Source organism: Cervus elaphus, chromosome 24 (genome assembly GCF_910594005.1).
Source record: "Cervus elaphus chromosome 24, mCerEla1.1, whole genome shotgun sequence".
In the NCBI taxonomy this organism is placed as follows: Eukaryota; Metazoa; Chordata; class Mammalia; order Artiodactyla; family Cervidae; genus Cervus; species Cervus elaphus.
This window is the reverse complement of record NC_057838.1, coordinates 68,751,236-68,758,996: the sequence shown is the minus strand read 5'-3', so window position 1 is coordinate 68,758,996 and position 7,761 is coordinate 68,751,236. Positions and strand designations below refer to the sequence as shown.

The 7,761-nt window shown below is 59.1% G+C and overlaps 1 long non-coding RNA gene across 1 annotated transcript; it reads right to left on the bottom strand.

Annotated features, from left to right (window-relative positions):
• Positions 1–5,039: 5,039 nt before the first annotated feature.
• LOC122683287 lies at positions 5,040–7,506 on the bottom strand. The gene is made up of 3 exons (XR_006337670.1): positions 6,985–7,506; positions 6,518–6,638; positions 5,040–5,569 (listed from the first exon to the last, which is right to left on the bottom strand). It is a non-coding gene; the product is annotated as an uncharacterized LOC122683287 (long non-coding RNA).
• Positions 7,507–7,761: the final 255 nt, after the last annotated feature.

The window sequence follows — 7,761 nt, the reverse complement described above, 5'->3', positions numbered from 1 at the left end:
GGAAGCGCCGGCTCTGCGCTTCCCTGCGGTTGGTAATGAGTGCTGAACGTGATCCTAAACACTGTCATCACGGGAGAAGCCCTGCCGCTGTACGTGGTGATGGGCTGGAGGCTGTGGTCTGGTGGTGGTGGCCGCGGCGCAGCGCATACACGCCTCAAATCTTCAGGGTGTACCTGAGCCTGACACAATGCCTCATGTCAGTTACGTCTCAATTTCTTTTTTTTTTTCTTAAAAAAAAGTGCTAGCCCTTCCATTATTGTTATCGTCTATGAGCACCAAGACTTCAAACAGGTGTCTTCCTGCCCTGGAAGCGGCTATCCCGCCCCTGCTGGACTCTCCCAGCAGGCTGTCTGCACCGGTGGTTCCGCGTTGCCATGGGAACCTCTGTGAAGGCTGCATCCTGAGGCTGGCGGTACCAGCCTTCCACTTGCCCCCTTCCGAGGGAGATCCCGCTGGACGTTGCCCGGTTCTGTGCAACGGGAAAGCCTGTCTGAACCTTGACCAAGGACACGGCAGGGGCGGGGAGCTATGCAACCAAAACCAGGAGAGAAACCCCGCTTGTGGGGGGGTGGCCCAGAAAGACCCTGGGTGTACGGGATTGCCTGGGTGGTCTGCGGTCTTCCTCCTGCCCCCGGCCTGCTTCTCCATGGCCTCCTGCACCTCTCAGCACCCCCAGAGATGAGGGAAGGGGGCCCAGAGAGGACCAGCCCGGGAGGCAGCGCAGCGTCACCACCAAGAACACGGGCTGGGGCACCTTGATTTGAATCTTGACTCTTGGCTGTGTGACCTTGAGAGAGTCCTTAGCCTGCGTGAGCCCCAGTTTTCCCATCTGTGACTAGGACGGATGGAAGCTTGTGCTTCCTGTAGCAGATGGGAAAGCTGAATGGGATGGAGCCCGTGAAGCTCCTCTCCTGGCAGGGAGATTGCCCGCACAGGGGCCATGGTGGTGGTGGTTGCTGGTGATGGGGAGGGCGGGGGTCCCAGGCCTTTGTGCCTATAGCACCCTCCACCTGGAGCCCCTTTCTGCTCCCTCCGTCTGTCCAGCCCCTCCCACAGTTGGCAGCCAGACCATAGAGGGCACACAGCCTTCTCCCCGAGCGGTCTTCTTGGGCCAGGAGATTCCCAAATGGCCCTCATGGGAGCCTGGAAATAGAATGGCTCTTTCTGGCACCTGCCCCTGCTCTGCTGCGGAAGGGTGTCAGCGGGAACACCCAAGCCTCGCTAGCTCACGGGGCATGTGCCTCGTTCCATTTGCCGGAGATTCCGCCCCGCCCCTTCCCCAAGTGGTTGATGTCACAGGAAGCGATTACAGTGGCCTCTTTATCACGGTGAACCTTCATCCCCAGGCCCCAAGCGTCTAAGAAGTTCTGTCTTGGGGCCCTTCTAACCAGGCAGTGAGAGATGTGGGCTTATGCCCCAGCTTCTGTTACATAGTTGAGTCTCCTGCTGTTTGTTGCCTGTGATGGAAGACCAGGCTCAAAGGGTAGGGGGACTTGTTGATTCCTATAACTGGCAAGCCCTGGGGTTTCAGGCATGGCTGACGTCAGATGCTCACATGCTGACAGATGAAGCAATGGAGGCATATACTTGGCCTGAGGGCACGCAGCAAGGCATTGCCTTCTGCTGGCTCTGATTTCCTCCGCCACTTCATTCTCAGGCCGCCTCACCTTGGCTAATGGGAAGGTAGCCACCAACAGCTCCAGGCTGACCTGGACCAGCAGAGAGAATGCCAATGTCCCCCAACTGTTTCAACATAAGTGCCGCCAAGGGCTGTCACTGACCACGCTGGGGACACCTTCCCATCCCTGCATGGGGAATGTGCCGGGGGTCTGGGCTGCAAATGGTCACAGCTGGGGCATCCACTCACCTCTGATGCGAAGGCAAAGAGCTGCCCTGCCCGGGCTGCCCAGAGGCTACACTGGGGTCAGTGTCAGAGCCATAGTGGGGGCGTCCCTGGGAACTGGCGTCCTTGGGCTGGCTGTGCAGGACAGCAGAGACCAGGGAGGAAGGGACTCTGCTGGCCCCGTGGCTGGCTTGGGCAGGGGCAGGTGGGAGGAGGGGGTCGTTCCCGCCAGCCCCGCACCGCCCTCCCCACAAGCTCAGCGGCCCAGCACCCCTGAGCAAGCTTTAGGCTCATTGCCCCTGGGCCTCTGGAGAGGTCTTGAGAGACTTTCTTTGAAAATGTTTCCCCTAATGTGTTTGTTTTTTAGATTATAGGACCAATCAGTTGTTGTTATTGTTGTCCAGTCGCTCAGTCCTGTCCGACTTTGCGACCCCATGGACTGCAGCATGACGGGCTTCCCTGTCCATCACCAACTCACGGAGCCTGCTCAAAGTCATGTCCATCGAGTCAGTGATGCCATCCAGCCATCTCATCCTCTGCTGTCCCCTTCTCCTCCTGCCCTCAATCTTTCTCAGCGTCAGGGTCTTTTCTAATAAGAGTCAGCTCTTCGTATCAGGTGGCCAAGGTATTGGAGTTTCAGCTTCAGCACCAGTCCTTCCAGTGAACACCCAGGACTGATCTCCTTTAGGATGGACTGGTTGGATCTCCTTGCAGTCCAGGGGACTCTTAAGAGTCTTCTTCTCCAACACCACAGTTCAAAAGCATCAGTTCTTTGGCGCTCAGCCTTCTTAATGGTCCAACTCTCACACCCATACATGACCACTGGAAAAATCATAGCCTTGATGAGATGGACCTTTGTTGGCAAAGTGATGTCTCTGCTTTTTAAAACACCATCTAGGTTTGACATAGCTACTCTTCCAAGGAGCAAGCGTCTTTCAATTTCGTGGCTGCGGTCACTGTCTGCATTGATTTTGCAGCCAAAGGAAATGAAATCTATCCCTGCTCCCACATTTTCCCCATCTGTTTGCCGTGAAGTGATGGGACCAGATGCCATGATCTCTGTTTTTTGAATGTTGAGTTTTAAGCCAGCTTTTTCACTCTCCTCTTTCACCTTCATGAAGGTGAACCCATCAGTGCTCATAGTAAGATGCTGAAACAGTTCAGGAAGATCTCAAGTGGTTAATAAGACTTTTCTACCTGCCTGGCCCCACAGCCGACACGGAGGTGCCCGGCCAGGTGCCGCTCACTGGTTCTGGGCCCTCCCCTGGGGCAGGTCATGCAGAAGTGAGGCTGGAGCGGCGTGCTCTTGCTTAGTCTGCGGGTCCCTGGTCTAAGTGCGGATTCCTGCCCGGGGCCTGAGCCAGAGGTGTGGTTCCTAGAGGGGGTGTGGGGGCAGTGGGGCTGGGAATCTGCATCGTAACTTGGGGAATTCCCATGGAACCACTGGCCTGGGAGCGTCTGAGAGTTTTTCCGGACCCTGCAGTTCTGGGAAAAGCATCTGTGCTCAGAGGCCAGGATCAGCCGCAATTCCCCAAGAGCTGCTGGGTCTTCCCCTTAAGGCAGTGATGCGGGAGGCACTGGGGCCAGGCTGGTGTGACCTGGGAGGACCCTGAGGGGCGAGGGGAGGGGCCTGGGCGGGTGGGTGGGGTAGGCTGGGCTCCCGTTATCCCGAGTTAGCGACTGGGGAGGGGTGGGGAGTCTGCTCGGGTGCCCCCCACAGAGATCGTGGGACTAGCCCTGCCTTCTGGGGACCGGACGTCACGCACACGGTTAGGACCACCGATGCCTTTACTCAGCGCGGCTAATGGTGCACTTGCCGGCAGCCTGACAAGTCTCTGCAGGATAGGTTGTGGACTGGGGGCCTGACGCCTACCCTCTGACCGCAGCTGGACCCCGGGGACCTGGGGCCAGGAGACCGAGGGCAGGGGGAACCCAGCCGCAGCTCACGGGGCTCCCAGCTCGGAACCAGTCCCCACGGTGGGTGCAATTGCACCCCAGGGAGCAGGGCCCTGTGGTCAGCGCTGCCGCCTCGGCTCAGCCTCCAAGCCTCAATACCCTGCACCTGGTGGCCTCCTCTAGGCCCTGGATGCAGGTTCCCGAGACAGAAACCATGGCCAGCCCGGCTTGCTCCCGAGACGACCGCCCCCCGACGTCTTCCCAGGGGCGGAGTCCACCGCAGCCCTCGATTTTAGGAATCTTTTTCTGCCCACTTTCACCTCCACTTGACTTCCTCCCCCTCCCGCCTCGAACCTGGAGCCAGGCACAGATGTCTCCTGCATCCTTGAGGAAGAGATGCATGTCTTGTCCCGACCCCAGGTCACGGCTCAGGGCACGCGGAGCAGTGCATTAACCCAGGCCGGGTGGGCCCCCGCAGGCCTGCAGCAGGAAGGGAGGCGGGGAGGCCCTGGGAGTGGACCCTGGTCATGACCGTCAGCGCCCAGCGCCTCGCCTCCACGCTCCCTTTGATAACAGTGGCCTCTGCACGAACCCCTCAGAACTGCGTGCAGAACTGGGTGGGCTTGTGCCCTGGGGGCTAGGGGTGGGGCTCCAAGACCTTGGTTTTTAAAATTGGATTCTGAAAACTGTGTGATTCTCAAAGGAACAGAGGTGCTAATTTGCTTTCTCCTGTGTGCCGCGAGCCAAGCATTTCATGTGCTCTGATACGGGGTTGGGGGTTTGCGCGCCTCGTGGGGCCAGCCCACTGCGTTCAAACCCTGGCTCAGGAGAGTGTTTACTGTGTGACCTGCAGCAAACAGAGTCGCCTGAAAACCCTCCATAAGTGGTGGCTGTTGTTACGGTCTCGTTTCTTCAAAAGAGCCCAACACCGGAGGTACCGGAGGGTCAGAGAAGGTGCTTTGACTGCAAATAGCAGAGCACCATGGGGCTGCCCTGGTGGCTCAGCGGTAAAGAACCCGCCTGCCAATGCAGGACACATGGGTTCCAGCCCTGAGTCGGGAAGAGCCCCTGGAGGGGGACACAGCAGCCCACTCCAGTATTCTTCCCCGGAGAATCCCATGGACAGAGGAGCCTGGTGGGTGCTGCCAGGAGGTTGCAAAAGAGTCAGACACGACTGAGCAACTAAACAACAACGGAGCAATGCCAGGGTGGCTCCTGTGACGAGCCGGGAGCTTCGCGAGACCTTCCGAGGGGCCACTGCAGAGCCGGTTCCGCATCGGAAGACATCCTTGAGGACTCGCTGTCCTTTTTGCTCTGCCGTCTCCGGAGCAGGTCGATGGACACATTGACGGGAGGGCCCCAGGGCTACGCTGCAGCCAGGCGGTCTGGACAGGCTTCCTCAGCGCTCACGGCCGGCAGTGCTGCAGGAAGGGGGACCCCTTCCAGGGCCCCGGAGTGGGCTCATCTCAGAAATGAGTTGTCTGAGGAGACACACATGCTAACGAAGCAAGAGACTTGTTTATTGGGAAGGGGTGCCTGGGCGGAGAGCAGGAGGGTCGGAGATCCCAAGAGGACTGCTGGCCACGTGGCTTGCAGTCTCGGGTCTTACAGAGAGGGGGTTAGTTTCCAGGTCATCTCTAGTCAACCATTCTGACCCAGGGTCCTTGCTGGGGTGGGGTGCACTTCGCTCAGCCAAGGAGGATTCCAGCGAGAAGGATTCTGGGAGGACAGCAGGACAGACGGACGGGCATCTCCTCTCTCCTTCGGACCTTTCCCGAATTCTTCCAGTTGACGGTAGCTTGTTAGTTCCTCATCCCTCACCAGGACATCCTGTTGCAAGATAACAACACATGCATGTGGTTACTCCCGGGCAGTTTCAGTCAGTGGTTCCCCCAGCAGCAGAAGCATCTGGGAAGGGAGGAAGGACCTCGTGACAGAAGGGATCATTGATCCCACTCCATCAGCACCCCCGTGTGGGCTGGAGGACACATCCAGGATGAAGCGTAGTCTCCTGCCCTTGACTTTGGACTTCACCATGTGACCCACTTTGGCCACCGGAATGGAACAGAGGTGACAACGTGCCAGCTCCAGACCTGGCCGCTCAGGGACCTCGTGTGCCCTCCCTCCCAGCTTGCGCCTTTGCCCCCACCACGAGGAGAGCGATCACAGCCAGCACACTGGTCCAAGGAGGACGAGAAGGACAAGAGGCAGAACCGCCCCGGCTGCCCGTGGGCCCGTGTGAGCAGACGACCCAGCAGAACATGGCCGAGTCTGAACACTGGTCAACCCACAGGCCCACGAGAGTGAATGGCTCTCGTTTCAAGCCTCTGAGGTTTGGGCTGATTTGTTACATGGCATGAGTGTGGCGTCACTGACTGATACATCCTCCAGACAGACAACTGTTCGGCAATTAGAGCAATCTTGTTAGCTGTCCATCTGAACCTGATGAAGGTTCCCCTTTATCTGAACCCCCTTCCTACAGCAAACGCATCCCTCACTGCTGCGTCTTGGAGGAAAGCAAGGAAGCCAGAGAGGCAAGGCACTGCCTCCCTCTGTCTCCTGGAGGCCACCTCTCTGGCCCCTGGTCTCGGGGACTCAGATTTTTAGCGACAGGTTCCAGGATGCAAGGGCAGTGGGGCGCTCCCTCCCACAGGCAGTGGTGGCTGAGATGGTGCAGCGGTGCAAAGACCTGGTTCTCGCCCCATCTATCTTCCCCGTCCTGGCCCTTATCTCCTGCTGGGCCTCGTTCTCCAGTCTTCCTGAAGATTCCACGAGTACCTGGCAGCCTCTCCATAAATTCTTCTTTATCCTGAAACGGCCAGGCTCGGCCTCATTGCCGGCACCTAGGCGCCCTCCTGGTGCAGGTGGGCAGCGGGTTTCCCTGTGGCTGTGTTTCCTCCTGTGAGATCAGAAACAATGATAATAGTACCACTTTCTCAGGCTGAACCGGAACAATCCACCCAGAGGGCCCAGCATGGTGTGCACCCAGCAGATGCTAGCACCTGTCCGGGCAGCTCCAGGGGAAGTCGAAACGATGGTTCTTGAAGCCAGATGTGTCTTTGTGTCCTTTAAAGTTACCCCAGGGAATTCCCTGGCAGTTCAGTGGTCAGAACCCAGCACTTCCCCTGCAGGGGGGGCCCAGGTCCAATCCTGGGTTGGGGAACTAAGATGTCTCAAGCCATGTGGTGCAGCCAAAATAATAATAGTAGTGAAGTTACCCCAGAGCCCCAAAGGGCTGCACCCACCTGTCAAGACGATGGTGGTGATAAAGATGGTAATGACGGCAGCTGACACGGCGTGCTGCATTTTCACTGCCAGGCCCCATTCTAAGTGCTTTACAAACAGATCTCATTTAACGCTCACGTGCGGGAGGAAGGAACGGTCGTTTCCCCGTTTTGCAGATGGGAACATTATGTAAGGCGCAGAGAGCGGAGGCGGCGTGCCCAGGGTCCCGTGAGCAGTAGGCCGTGCGTTGGAGTTTGACCGCAGCCATCTGGCTCCAGAGTCCACGGCTGGAGGACGGAGCTGCAGGGACCTCAGCAGACGCTCCACAGGGGCTGCCTCTGTGAGGGGCCCCTGAGGGAGGCCTCTTTGCCTGAGTTTGGGAGAGGCTCTGCCTCTGTGCCCACTGGAAGCAGCAGCCCTGGGGCTTGGGGCCCGTGGTCATAGCCATCCTTGGCGGGGAAACGTGGTTCCGGCGGGCCTGCTCCCGCCCCCGTGGCTGCTGCCTGCCGTGTGCGGGGCCAGCCTCGCTCCGGGGGCCCCGGGGAGGCGCCCACCTGTCCCGAGGCCCTGGGCCCAGCGTGCTGCCGCCTGCCCCGCAGACACTGGCTTGTGCCCAGGAAGCAGTTGGCAGCAGGCGTGATCACTGTGGCCCAGGGGCCCAAGGTCACTTCCTGGGGTCACAGAGCTCCTCGGCATGGAGCCCGGACGGGAACACATGTCGGCCAGCCCCAAGGCCCCCGGCGGTCACCGGAAGGGGCATGTGGCATCCATTAGGCGCACGTCTGGCCGGCAGTGGC